Genomic DNA, 15,506 nt, shown 5'->3' on the forward strand with positions numbered 1-15,506 from the left:
GAACCGCAACCCTTTCCTACCGCTATCTACCACACAATGTTTATCAGGGCTTACAGACCACTTCCTTTTTAAAACTCTTATTGAAATTTGCACAATAAACAATTTACCCAATTGGTTTTAGGAAGCCCTCAGCCCTTTTCCTTTCAAGGCAAAAGAAAACAGATTTATTTATTATATAGAAGCAGGCTGGGCTCTGGAGGGGTCAGGGGAGGCAGGCGAGGGGGCTCAAGGCTCTGGATGTGAGCATGGACACTAGAAGAGGACATGCCTGCCCCATGAGACTGTCAGACCTCAAGAGACAAGGGTATATAGCACCTGCCCTCCAATCTAGACACCAAGATCATCCAGATCACAGGTTAAAGCCCCTTTGCTGGAGTGTGGCAGCAGCACCGGTTTCCTGCAGGTCCCAAGGTTAGGAGTCACAAACACAGCATGGCCTTGGCCGTTCTCCTTGTACAGCACGGTGGGTCCACCAGTAACCAGGGATGGGGCTGCTACTGAAATGAAACCCCTGCCCTCGCTGAGCCAGGCCCGGGTCAGTAACGCGAGCACAGTAGCAGGAGAAGGTTTGAGCCTAAGGCAATTCACAAGTACAGAAGACTCCCAAAGGAGAGCAACAGCTTCTCCTATTCTGGTAAACCAAGGATTTCTATCAGACTGAAGCCTAAACAGTTTCCTCTCCCTTTTCTACCATGGAAAACTGTCTGTTGGGGTTTTGGTGGGATTTTCAGTTTTTCCTTCTAAAGCTGCTTGTATTACAGCGTACAGAGGGAAGAAACACAGTTATCACCCAGGAGCAGGAGCTTTAATGCAAGGTATAAATAATTTACTTTGGATTTCTCTTTCTGTCTGAACTGTCGTCATCTGCAAGCCACAGAAGAGCCAGGATCCCCATCCCACCCTGCGGAGGGCAGGCAGCTGGTTTGGGCCGTAGCTCCCAGACTGCCTGGAGATTTTGACCATTTGCCCAGCCGCTTTCAGACCCCCGAGCAGTGGGAATACATTTGCTGGGGAAGCACTGACCTTTCTGCATGGCAGAAATTCATGGCAATGCTTTGAATGTGAGAAGGGCAGACACACTTGGTAAGAGACGCCACATTAATGGTATACCTAACACCGGCAGAGCAACTTTCATGTTAAAGAGCTCCACACTTTTTTTAATGAACTTTGCACCACTTGCAGATCTTGCATGAAATGTGGCCACATCTGGAGGGGCAGGAGTTAACCAGCTGGGTACTGGATATGCAGCAGACAGAAGGGGAGAAGTCAGGGATGGATACAGTGGCAACAGGCATCTATCAAGTGCAAAATCGTTAATGCTTTCATAAAGTGCTTTCAAAAAAAATGAAGGGTAAAGCACAGTTGTTTTGCTGGAGCGCTTGGGGTAGGAAGCATCACAGCTGGAGCTGGGATAGTTCAGTCTTGCAAAATTTTGTTTGTATTCTCTCAAGGCAATGAATACTTGCTGGGCAAGCCAAATGCAATTAATTCATGGTAAGAGCTGGCAAGTACGATTCCATCCCCAGGTTTCCACCCTTCCCCTCCATCCTGACACACACATTCTGCCTCCAAAAAATATATGCTCATCAGGAAAGAAAGCGAGGAGGAGTGTTGTGTCCTGGGCTCCAGCTCAGCCTCCAAAACTGAGCTCCAATATTCAGCATCCCCAGGGCCAGTCACTTATTCTCTCTGCTTTGGCTGTGGTTAGCTTCTTTTGGGGAGGGGGTGGCAATTAAATTCACAATTAATCACAATTTTAAAGCACTTCACTACTTTTCAGAACAGAGATGTTACAGATGGGGAAGTGTTAGAAGTGAGCAGTAAAATGCTGTGATTAAGCACCTGAAGGTCATGGATGTCCTCTACATGAAGCAGGGAAAACTTCCTCCCTTCTACCCCCATCCCTTCTTGATCGCACAAATTAAAAACAAAGCCAGCTGTTCAGTCGGGAGTGACTTTAGTTTAAATCTTTCTGTTTCTTGCTCAATAACCCTTTCATTATAAGCTTCCTGCTGGGAAAGTTTGTGAGCCAAGGCATGCTACTGAACACGCAGCACACTGTTTGCAGAGGACAAGTGCCCAGCGAGCCCGCATCCACATCTTTGTTGGATCGTTACAATTTCTAGATCTGATGAGGCAACTCAGAGGGTGTTGGTTTAAAAATAAAAAATAAAAAGATTAATATACAGGACGTTCTCCATGAGAAGCTAATCACACACTGGAAAGTTCTCTAGCAGTTTGAAGAGGAGGCAAGAGACAGAACAAGCAGCTCAGGGATTTGTGTGCAGCAGGCTGTTTCTTGCTCTGCAGAGATTACATTCATAACATAATCTTTCTAACTGAAACGGTTTGTTCACCTATGAGCTAGCTCCAAAGTCCTTTGAGGTCTTTAGGAAATTACCAAGATCTTGGATGGGCTTTTGCCCAAGTTCTCCATTGTTCGCATGACGGGAAGAATCTGAATATTGGTATAAACCCAGCAATTTGGAGGCCTTGCTAGTGAACACTGGATCTGGACAAGGGAGGATGGAGAGAAATAAAACATGATCAGAAGTGAGAGAGTGCACTGAAAGTGTTTACAACTGCTACCTATGGCTCTGGTCTAAGCGTGGTACATTTAAGTCACTTATATTTGGTACATAAATTGCAAAATCGAAGAGCATCCCACATTGCCTCTGAAATGCCTTCTCTGAAGCACTGTCCTCAGAAGTGAAGTTATCAAAGTCACTCATTCAGTGGCTGGGTGACATGACTTTACAGATGTACTATTCAGTGCTACCTGCATACATATATAACTCCAGGGAAAGTTGTTATCATGGTGCACAGAGCCCAGACAAACCAGTTGCCAGCTGTGATCTGATGGAAACTGCATGCAGGGAAAGCCTGCTTAGCAACACCCACAAAATCCAAATACCCACCCTGTCTGGGAGCGTCCAGCTTTCCACCTTTCAAGTACCTCTAGGTTAATTTTTACTTCTGCTGAACCATAATTAAAGTCAATGACCTCTGGTAAGCTTCAGATCAGTCCGTGCAAGCTTTGTTTATACAGACTTGTCAGCAATCTAAGAAACCATACTTAATTGGGCTGACTACATCCCCACGAGAACACAGTGGTCATTCTTTCCTCTTCAAACACTTCTCAACCCAATGTGTTACTGAAACCAGAGAGCCCACACCAGTCCTCCTCCCACAACCGCTTGAGTATACGTTACATTCAAACAGGTTCACCACCTTCATTCCCAAAGCTGTCCCTTTCTCTCACTTGGTTACTAATTTTTGGTATATTTATTTGCCCAGCGCTAGAATATCCCGTGTGTGCTGACATAAGTGATTGCACGGCAGCCGAGGCTCCTCTCCCACACGCAGAGTGTGTTTAGGCTCTTTTGGGGTTTGCACAGCCCAGACCTCACAGGCAGCTGGACTCGGTTCTGTTAGTCATCGATCAATCTTTCAGAGTAGTGTTAAAACAAATTTGTCAGCCACAAGTGTCTAAACAGAAAATCCTACTGCTCTTTCACTGCAAGAGTGAAGGGGGGAAAGAAAAACCTTTTTTTTCTACAATCAAACCTGAATACCAGGTCTGTTTCAAATGATAGAAAACATAAATGTTATGATTACAGAATTTAGCACGCAAGTGGAAGAGGATACTGCCTTCTGCCTCAGAGCAAGATTCCACTGTGCAGCTACAAAAACACACTGGGGAAGGTAAAGTCAATGCCAAGTCCTAATGTCTTGCAGTAGCACTGAAGTACACCCAGAATTTTACTCCTACAGCAACGGTCTCCTGGGAGAGTATCACACGCCTTCATCTAACGCCCTCTACACTGAGCCTGAGCAAAACACCATTCCCAGGATTTCACCCAGTAATTTCTTTAATTTGCCAACAGCCTAAACTAGAATATACCTTTTAAGATAAATCAAATCTATAAAAGTTTTAGAGCAATAGAACAGTCTGCTTAATCTCACGTCTTAAAGGCAGAACTTGCATTAAACGAGCTCGTAATGTGCTAATTCAGGGGAATATCTTTTTTGCAAAAGGCTAGCATTACAAAATAGTGTCACTAAATACTACCAGAAAAACAATCCAGTCGTCTCTAAAGTTCAGCAGTGTTCATGACGACATTCCTGTCCTGAGACTGCCACCAAGATGTTCTCATACAACCCAGTCATATGGAAATCATAGCTCTCACAGAGCAGCTGTGTTTTTTGGAAGTGACTTCATATTTTTGGATGTTGTCTACCACATGGAATCTAACATCTTCAACAGCAAATAAAGCTCTTCCTTTCATCCCATGCCACGTTTCCTCCATGTAATAAAGTTGGTAGATGATTTTTAACTCTACAATGACTTCTTTTTGCTGCCTTCCCTTAAAACCCAGTGACAGTGTCTCTGTAAATGCCTTTGCAAACTTTTGGCATTTCTAACATAAATTGAGCTGAGATTTTACACAAGACTGGAAGGATTCTTCTTCCCACTTTTCTCACATCTGTGCTGATGTGGATCTACTGACTCACTCCAAAATAGTCACTCCTGCAAGTAAGTTCCTTTCCCAAAACTACGTGTTTCATAATGACAGTTCTACCACATGTCTGTCTGGCAAACCACAAGGATTGCTGGCAACAATCTTCGGGAGAGGCCCAGACCATACGGGACATGCCAAAACACACCCCTGGACCCTGCCCCGGGGGCCATGTGAACCAGCAGCTCAGAGAGCCCAGGGGTTGTCAATGGCCAACACCTCCAATGGCCAACACCTCCACAGCCTCCTGTTGTTAAAGTGATGGTTGACAGCTCTTGCAAAAGGGTAATGAGAGAGGACATGTCAGGCTGCAGTGACCTGGCGAGACGAAGGACTGGGGTTCACCTTGTTCACTGGGGGAATCTGGAAGGAACTTTGCTTCTCGTTAGCGCCTCACCTTCCCCAACCATCCACTACGGGTGCAATCCATACAAAGGAAGCAATGCTGCTCCCCACACGTTCAGGCAGATGAGCCGAGTGACAATGACAGCCTGTTGAGTCGCAGCACAGTTCCCACAAACACCAGCCAAGGCAAAAGCTAACTCCGCAGTAATCCCTCCTGCCCCACTTTGCGTGATAACCAAGTCCTTTCTCAGCCTTCCCTTTTTCAGTAAACAGTGCTCAAGCCTCACTACAAACAATGCAGACAGAGAGCTGCTCTTTTATCTGCTCGGGAACATACTTGACAAATAAAAACCAAACATTTCCATTTGAAATAACAACCATCTGCACATACCGCTATAGTGTATCTGCCATTCTGTCTCACCAGTCAGCTGCTCACCCCTGGAAAGCAGCTGGATCTCCACAAGCGCCAAATGGACCTGCACCAAACATAGCTAATGAAGCACAGGGAATGCTGCTTTGAGATCCTGCAGTCAGGATCTGCCCCAGCTTTTTTGATTTGAGAAGTTGTGTGAGTGACTCCCAGATCCGCTGGTGTACAGCTCTTATCAGTTCAGTTCCGGCAGGTCCAGGGGACCATATTTACTCCCTGGTCTGCCAGGAATTGAGAATAGAGCATTTGACTTCAGCATTTTGGATTAAGCTCCAGACATACACCAGAATGTTCAGTTGTTCCAGACTCAGCTCATTTTCCACCTCGCCCAGATCCCTCAGGCTAATGGCAAATTGCAGATTTCACAGAAATGCCTGAGGATCCAGATGCTCAAAACAGCATCAAGTTCCTAAGGGGTTTCAGGAAAAAGCTTTTTTGCTTTTTTAAATCCCTAAAAGCCTTGTATGTATTTTAAGGTACTTTGAAAGTAGGAGGTATCTAGGTGTAAGTAATTAAGGCACTCAACACCTTCACTATAAATGGACAGACCTAGAACATCAATGTTTTCCCTCAAGATCTCCACTAAATGCATTTGCTTTCCAGTTTCCTTACGCTAAGAACACTGCTAAAGACCAATATAAATCCAGTCTTATTAACAAAGTTATGAAGTTCTGCATATAATGGTGGAAAGATGCAAAAGTGATAATATATATACATTAAAAAAATAAAAATCATACATTAAACACATTTTCTATGTAGCTTAAAATTAAAGGCAGCAAGAGAGTAAGCTTACCAAAAGATAATAACTCAGCAAGGTAAATAAAAGTATCTTACAGAGCCTAGGTGATGAGTCTCAGACACATTTTCTTCATAGAACTTCTCGAATGTTGAGTGCCTGACCTCAGAAGCCTTGGTGAGGGTTCCCATTGTCACACCAGGTAACAACCTGATTTTGCAACAGTGCTGGCCCACACTAACTTCCCAGGTTTCTAATTACCTGGGAAGGTGCCCTACACAGAAGCCCACTAGTGTGGGCTTCTACCTCTCTCATCATTCTGCTCGACCCCATCAATGACTAATTATCTTATGTAAAGCAGAACATTTTTCTTTAGCCTACACAGTAAGAGACTAAATTCAAAATAATTGGATGAGTGAGACAAGTGGGGAAAAGCAGAACCGCTGCCGCTAGATCAGCTCAGGGGACTTGGACTGCTAATGCTCTTGGGGGGCTGTGACAAGGACACCCACCCGACGGGAGCCGGAGCACTCAGCTTTCCAGAGGGAAGCAGCATCTGAGTCAGCTGGGATGCTCGTATATGGGAAGTCCCAAAGACACATGCTCTGGCAACCACCCATCCCAGACAGCAGCTCGAGGAACCTTATGGGGTTGGCGTAAGATGGTCTATCCTTCCACAGACCTAACCCTGCAGTGCTTTTGGAAGAGCTATCCAGGTTGTTTTGTTTTCTTGGGTAAGAACTGTCTGGAATTGAAAATTTGCATACATATATAAGTATATATGCAAGCTGCTGCTAGCCAGGAGGGAAGTCAAAAAGGAAGTACTCAGGAATTGGGAATAGCAGGGTGTCTTTTAGTTATTTAAGGTATTAGCTGAGCCAATGGGCATGCTTTTCCTGTTTTAAATAGACACAATAAGATAAAGGTCAGCAGGGGAATTGGTTACATTTCTCTTTCCCACGTATAGGTATACTGTTGTGGAGGATGTAATCCTGCCCAGAACCCTTTAAAGATATAGGATAATTTGGAGATTTTAGAAGTATCACATTGGCTTCATCAGCTCAGAGCACAGTGCATTATAGGTACCAATTCCCCGTGAAAGCCAGAAGAATTTGGGCATTCTGATATTCAAACAGCAAAACTAAATCATGTTGTATCTTGTATCCAGGTTCCGTTTTACAGTTTCCTTATTGGCTCCAGAATCATTACTCTGGAGAACACGCTGTTAACTCAGCAAAAGACAGAACCCTGCTGTCAAGAGCTCAGGGAAAAGCTATTACAGAAGCCAAAGCGTAAGGTGTGGTGTTATTGGAATGTTCCTGAATAAGGAACTTAAAGCAATCAATTTATTCTACTTTTGTTTTGGAAAGAGCATAACAAAATATTACTCTTAGGATCCAAAATGAACAAGAGATCCCTCACTTTATTGTAAAAAACCCGCATCTTGCAAAATTTGTTTTAATGGCTTTTTTCTGGTCCAGGGATTTCAAAATGTATATGGCTACCCTCCAAACCTTCCTTGAAAGATATGAAATAACACTGTGGGGTTTGTAACTTAGAAAAAATATTCTAATTATATGCAAATTCCTTTCCCAGCCTATGGGAAATACACATCACAGTGACCACGAGTTGTGAAACCTTCATTGTACGAACCATGATGTGTCGTTTGAAAGACACCTCATTTCACCTTTCTGTTTGAATCAGTTGAGCAATCACTGAAGGACAGAGGGAGAAGAAGTTGAACAGTGTTTTCTTCAGGAGTTACATGCATGAGCTTAGGCCTGGTTCAGCAGAGAATTAGCACCCTAGTTTAACCTTAAGCATCGCTGTGTTCTTTGCTGAATTTGCAACAATAGCAGAAAGTCACCCCAAATTGCAGTCCTCACTGTGACTTTTCTCTGAACAGATGTATTCAATGGTTTCCAAATAAGATACATAGACCAGGGAATAATGGGATTTGATATTGAGTTTAATTGCTATTCTTTGGATGCATTCAAGTAATAGTAGTTTTTGGAAAGGCTGCTTTCTCAGCTCACTGTGATACTACCTAGAACCTCTGGCATCTGAACAAACAAGATGAGTGTTGAAGAGGAGTAAGCTGGCTTTGTGATATGGCAATTTAAAGAATAATGGACTTCTAGTGACAAAGTCTCCTCCTCGTGCCATTATGTTACCAATTATTGGAGAGCAAGTTTGTTTAGAATTTAGGCCCAAGGTTCCCTAAGTGAGGCTTGTAAACAGTGTGGACGTTGACTTTCCTGTTGGTGATAGAAAGACTGACAGCTAACAGCAACCTTTTGTGTAGCAATGACATCTGTGGTTATTTTGCAGTTTCACTGCAATGTGATTAGATTGTAATTAGACTGTGGCTCTGATGGATTTTTGGATTGCTTAATTGATGGCCCCAAACCAAATTACTTTCACTGTGAGAAAAAAGCCCTGAAATTTGAATTCCCTGCCACTGAATTGGTTTAATGCATTCTAGTGCAGTTTCATGCTTGTAGCAACTGAACCTTCTTTCTTTACACATGTAACTTTGGATAAAACCCACAGAAACCATGGAAAGATGCACTAACGGATGCTGGACCTGGGTCCAGGTGACTCTGCTGGAGGCATCTGTTACTAAGAAGTTCCTCAAATTTGGTTGAGAGAAATGGTTTTCTATTTTGATTTAGAGAATGGCATAAATTTATTTACTCAGTTCCATAAAACCGTCATGAAGATTAAACTCCTTTTATGATGAAAAAGTAGTTGTCAACAGATAGATAACTGTGGCGACAACCTTGGCTTTATGGAAAACTGAAAGTTGTATTATTATTACTAGTGAGACAAAGATGTAATCTCATGGATTCGTAACAAAGGAAGTGCTGTAGTTTCTTTATATTGTATATTTTTATAGGTGTGTTGCTAAACTTGGAGAATTAACATTTTCAGATCAACTTTAGTGAAGAAAAGATTAAGGCATAACAGGATGATTGTTTATATGCACAAGGATAATACGTTGTTTAACTGAACAGATGTTAAAAACAAATGAACAACTAAACAAATACTATCTGAAAAAATAACTTTGAGAAAATAAAATCAGAATTAATTTCATCAGTTAGGAACAAGTGTGTAATGGGAAGTGTCGCTAATGAGCCCATCTTGGAAATTTTTAAATATATCCAGAAACTTGAGCCACAAGCTTCTATTTGGCAAACACTATCGAAATGTTCCAATATCATATGATAAGACTGAGTTATATAAACACAGCCCATGCATGAGAAAGTTGCCTATTTATGCTTCATATATCAAATAAGATGACAGAAACATGCCAGTATTTAAAAAGATCCTAGTAAAAAGTAAAGACTTTTCTTTCCATTCTCTGCAAGAAATAATAGATTTAGAGAAGATGGAGACAGGAGCCGAGTTCTCTTCTTGGACCCACCATCAAGGTCTCCATTCCAAAAACAACACAGCTTTTTATTTTCTCATTGATCACACAGAAGGAGGGCACTTTGTGGATGTACATGTTCATTTACAAACAGACTTAAAAATCCTCTAAAATGAGCTAATGTTTTAGAATACATTCTTCTGCTGATAGGACCCTGGAGCGTTTCTCCGCAGTTCAAGGCCATTCATTAGCAGCTGCCAGCAATGCTACAGGCCTGTCTCTAATCAGTCATTCCATCATCACTTTAGGACACTTGTAGTGGTTGACAGGACTTTAATACAAAACTTCCCAAGGCAGTTGTCAGATGGCCATGAGTTCTGACCATGATATAATTCACGTGTTCAGGAATGTAATTTCATGCTATGCGTGTTGCTGAACTGCAAGCTTTTAGTTCTGACTTCACGGTACTTAATCTCTTCCATGCCAAAAATTGCTTCAATAGCATCTTTTATGTTGAGCTGAACTGGTGCATTAACCCAAGGGAACACTTTGTTTCAAGGTGGATTTAAATTTTGCTGGAAAAAAAATCTAATCAGACGATTTAATACAATTTACACTGTTGCTTCTTCTGCCTGTGATGCGCAGGGGATGCAGAACAGCTCGCTCACCTCACCCCTATCAACGATGGACACACAGCATCTTTCTCTGCTGGAAATGAGGATTTCTTCTCCTCTCCTGCCCGTAATACTTGTTCTCCAGGAGTTTTTGAGTGACTGGCCTCCTGAACACCTTGCTCGTCTGCTGGAGCTGCACAGGCGTTGGACCACTGGAGATGGCTGCTCACTGCTGCGCTGTCCTACGCACCGACAGGGGCAGAGACAGCCCTGCTCCAGGGAGCCCCCGGTCTCACCAGCAAGGCAGATCAATAAGCACCATCTGTGGTGTGTTCCAGACACACCGCTAAGACTGGAAGGGCCTCACTCCAGGGCAGATCTAGAAATTAAATACAAATTCCCAGGCACTGTCATACCCGCAGAACAACCCTCCTATTACCACTTTCAAGCTGGAAAGAAAAAAGAAGAGTGACTTTGCAGGGTGTCCTTCACATGGCTCCTTCTAGACTTGTCCCTGTAATTAAATGATCCCTCTGCACAGCTAGTCCGTCCCAAAGCAGCTGAAATGAGTGTCTGAATGAGAAGGAAATTGCAGTCATCCCCACAGATGGTGTGTCAACACCAGGAGCTAACAGTGCCTGAGTCTGAACAACAGCCCTCTGACTCCTGGTAAAAACTGGCCATTTTTTGCAACAGTTATTGGAGAGCAAGCTGTGACTACTACTTCTTTCCCAAACATTTCTCTGTCTTATTCACTCCAAACTGTTCTTCAGCCCAACTTGATGTCTGCTGTTCTGTGTTGAGAATATAGCTTTCTGCAACCGGGCCTGGCTTCCCAAATACCTGATGTTCAGGGCATGACGCTAGAGAGACCTGAGGAGAAGATTTTACGTCTCTCAAATGACGGATCCGTGCAAATGAGAACTCTCACAAAGTACTCTGCAGAGCTGGTGCCAGTCACATTTGCAGAGTTCCAGCGTTTAACAAAGACTTCACTCTGGGGACAAGAGCATTGTCCAGCAAAGGAGGCGACAGAGACGTCAAATCTATATGCCAGATGTCGGTGTCGTAACTTGTACTGAGACTCCTTTCTCTTTGTACACTTGGCCTCGCTGCCTGCAACGTGCATTTCCCAGCTGGAAAGACCTCGCACACTTCTAACACTGGGAAAAAGAAAATTGCCCAAAGGGAAAAAGTACAAAAGGTTTGCCTCTGCTACAGGAAACTCCAACTGCCAACAGTCTGCTCTGCTGAACTGAGTACGTCGGCAGAATTAGGGTTTAGCAAGGTATCAGCAGTGTGTGCACGGACAGAAACGGAGAGAAAGAATTTCCCAAGTCAGGTTATTTTCTCTCAAAACAACATAGAATAGAGAAATAAAAATTCAGGGACTGGAGCTCTTCACAGTCTGGAATTTCAGCCGTGCAAAATTCCCAGATTGTTCTCATTTTGTTACCTTTCCAAATCAGGATGCAAATCTCAGTCTTGGGAGTTTATCTATGCATGGATTTAGGTATAGAGCTTTCACATATGTGTATAATATTTCATTTCAGCAAGATAAAAATGTTTTGTGTCGTCTTTCTCTTTTTGACTTTTTTAAAAACAATGCAGTTGAAATTTAAATGTGTTAATACTATGATTACCATTTCCTGTAAAAATGAATAGGCCACAAAACTGCTACATACTTATGAAACGTTTTGAGCTAATCAGATTATCATTTTCCAGTGGAAGACTATTCACTTGGGAGTTTCTGACCAGCTGTAAACTCCAGCATTGGAAATCTTTCACCCTAGGAAATTAATGAGTATCAGAACCATGAAAACATGGGAGCATGGCGAAGTGCTTGTATTGACGCCGCAGGGATGCCTATCAGTTTTGAGAGCACCACGGTGCTGAACTCTTACTTTCTCATTCTTCTCCTCAATTTGAAATCCTTCATACCTCTTAACACAGAATATTATATATGTATGGATATATAAGCAGTACACTTCTTGTGCAAACAAATAGAAAACAGGTAAAACTCCAGTAGATGGCGCTCAAAAATATCCAAAATTTGTGTCTCTGTGCAGCTCTAACAGGACCTTCATGCTGTGCAACGGGTTGGTGCAGGCAGCTCTGCCAGCGGCGCTCGGCAGCCCTGCACTCTGGGGGGACCCAAGGTGCTGGTCTGGCACAGCCATGTCACCGGGACTCTGCGCCGAGCCCTTCCTGGACACAGGAGACGATAAGGACTGCACGACCCATACCCAAAGGTTGGTTCATCAGTGGGAGGCAGCTGTTGCCCACCCATCCAACGGGAAATGGGGCCATGCGTGTCCCGGTTCCCCGTTATCACCCTGCTGTGCCGTGCCCTGCCATCGGTTGTACTTACTGGTCACTCTCTACCTCAGTGTGAAGCTAACAGAAAATACACGTAAAGTTGATGGATTAAGAGATCCGAGACCTGTAAAAACACAGTGAAGTTTTGTCAAAGTGCCGAGATCCACTTGTAGATGCTGAGGGCGGTTGTAGAGCGTGACTTGCTGGGTAGGGCAATGTCTGTCTGCCAATTCCTGTGCAGTTCTGGTGTTTAGTAATAGCCAGTTCTGGTGCCAGTTTTAAAATCTGTGGCTCTGACTGGGAAGAGCTTGTATTACAAAGACGATTGAGCAGAAATTCTTCAACAGAAGCACAAATGGTTTTACCGCCACCAGGGGAATGTTTTTTATTGACCATTTTGACCAAAGACCAGAGTGAAAGTTGATACCATCGGATCAAGTCCCCGGTTGGTGGCCCATGGGAAATGATCTAACGCCTGGTTCCCCTGAAGTCCCACAAAGCCACTGCCAGAAGTGCATTAGCAGCAACACACTGATTCATCAGATGCTCCAGGGTGTCCGGCAACACTCTTTGTGGAGCCCAGATCTCCTGACTGCTTTATACAAAGCAAAATGAAGCCCTTCATCTAGCCAGGGAACAGATACATCAAGAGCAGTAATGTCAAAAGCCTTTCCAAGCTGGTTGCCAATGTGTTTCAGTTCTTCTCTGGACTACTCACATCTTCTTTAACATTAGTATGAGCAAAACACACAAGTGCACATGAATTCTCCCTGATTTTTTGTGTCCCATCCTGAGCTCTAGGCTTGATGCTTTCACTTCTGGTCACGTTACAGTCCAACTGCACTTTCTGTGTCTGGAGATAAGTCCCTCTAGTCCTGCCTGGCATGATCAAGCAGCCTGGGCTACAGTAAGGAAGAGGTGGCTGCTCAGAAAAGTCATCTTAGCCCCACTGATGTCAACAATGTGGGGCAGAACTTGAGCAAGTCAGTGAATGTGATGTGAACACGGTGCCCAACACTGATGGTTTACGTCTTTCACAATACTTGGAGCTGGTGGCAACTGAGGCTACAATGCCGGTCATGTCTCAGCTGCTCTGATGGAGGAACTGAAATACCTTGCCAAGGGAAGAAAAGCTTGTTTTCTAGGTTGTTGGGGTTTTGTTAATTTTAAAAGGCAAATGAAGGTGTAGGTCCTATTAATCACTCGTCTTGTGAGAGCTGAAATGTTAGCAATAACTTGACTGTCTTTCTGATCTTTGCGCAGGAATGACATTGTTCACTTCAGCAGTTTTGCCTTTGGGCAAAAAGGGTAAGGGGCGAAAGGATGGTTTGCATCAAGCCTGGATTTCATTAAACTTAAGCTGTACCAGTTTTGTTCCAGATCAGGCAACAACTGATCCAGTCATTCGATTTTCTTATGAAAACTATTTGTAGGGAAATTGCTAAGAGATCAGGATGTTTCTTTCAAAATTTATTTTACAGGTTGGAGTGATGGCTGAAAAGCCCTTTGCTTGTGTGATAGCAAAGCTCATTCTTTGAAGCACCATCAGTTGTTAGGCAAAGAATGAAATTTCCTTTGTCTCTATCCAACTAAAAACAAAACAGAAGTGGCAACACAGATGGTCATACATAACATACCCCATCGATTCCAGGGGACTAAGCCTATTCACACGGACTGTGTATCTGACCCCAGCACTCTAACCGAGGAGCTCTTGAGTTACATGACGTGAAGTACAGTGGGATTTCAGCTCTTCCATTACACGGAAGGTGAGAAAAATGATCGTAGCTCGATTCAGAGGAGCAGACATCTCACCACAAGAAGCTAGAGCCAGCTTGTGGGATCGGACATTTCTTCACCATCAGACTGCAAAGGCAGTGGGGAGGTGGCGAGCACTGGCTTACAAACAAACTTGCATTTCAGCTGCAGCCCCAACATGCCCGGCCCTTCCAGCAATTATTCTGGCTCTTGGCCATCAGTCCTGGGAAGAAGCTTCCTTTGGGAGAGTGCATTTTTATGGTGCAAGCATTAGAAGTATACATATCTCAGGCTGTTTGCCCTTATGGGTAGTCAAAGAAGCATATGTGTGTGCATACATATGATCTTTTCTCTCTTTTATTTTTTTAATTTTTTTTTACCAATACAGAACAGCTCAAGATACTAAAAAATGAACTAATGACTTTGGGTTTAAAAATGTGATGTCCTTCAGGAGAGCACAGCTGTCTCCTACAGCTTTCAGGTGAGGAACAAGAGGACTAATATTCCAGATTAGTACTATGAGTACCTCAGAGAAGAACTGGCGTATGAGAACCTAAACACATTTTCTCACATGTGGTCTGGCAGAGGGGAAAGTGGAAATAAGAAGTCTTCCTGTCCTCCTCTCTGCACTCTGCCCAAGGCCTATGAAGGGTTTGGGGATGCCAACTACCCAGGGGCTGCTGGGGTAGCCTTGGAGAACACATACTTCAGTTTGCACCCTGTCACGCACTGAACCCAAGTCTCATTTAAGGGATGATTTGGGCTCCCCTAACTCACCATTTAATCTCGCAAGAGTCTGTCCTGCTAAATACTGAATGGAACTACCTTTCCCAGGTGCAGTATGAGGAGAAAGCTAGCTGCAAACCATTTCAAGCTGATAGCTTATGTTCCCTCGCCAGTGCATTTCCCTTGAGAAGTGGTGAAAGTTGTTCAATGAAGCTTTTGTGTTCTTTTGGGGAATCTCAGCTAATTCACATACAGGCATACTTTGTACTTTTTTTTTCTTTGTTAAGCAGCCATTGTGCTATCCCCAGCACAGGAGAGCGCAGGGGAAAGAACAAAGAGCAGCAGGCAGCGAGAATGTGACACCATCTCTTCCCATGCAGCTCTGTTGCTGCGGCTCGGCCGGCTGGATGTTATTTTAGTGGCTGTGCATCCCACCCATGCGTTTCTGTGGGCCCAGAAGCCGCGCTGCTGTGACGCCTTGTGAGCTCGAAGCTTATTCATGTTCAGGAATGGGAGGGTCAGGGCCATCGACACACACCAGCATCCTGCTGCCTATTATTTCCTGCCAGTGCTGGCGTCGCACCAAGCCCTAACATGACAGGTGGATGGAGTTCACAAGGAAATAATGTCATGGGCCAGTTTTCCAGGAAAGCTGTTAACTCTATTCACAAACTCGGGCCTTCAGATT

The sequence above is a fragment of the Rissa tridactyla genome, chromosome 15 (assembly GCF_028500815.1).
Source record: "Rissa tridactyla isolate bRisTri1 chromosome 15, bRisTri1.patW.cur.20221130, whole genome shotgun sequence".
In the NCBI taxonomy this organism is placed as follows: domain Eukaryota; kingdom Metazoa; phylum Chordata; class Aves; order Charadriiformes; family Laridae; genus Rissa; species Rissa tridactyla.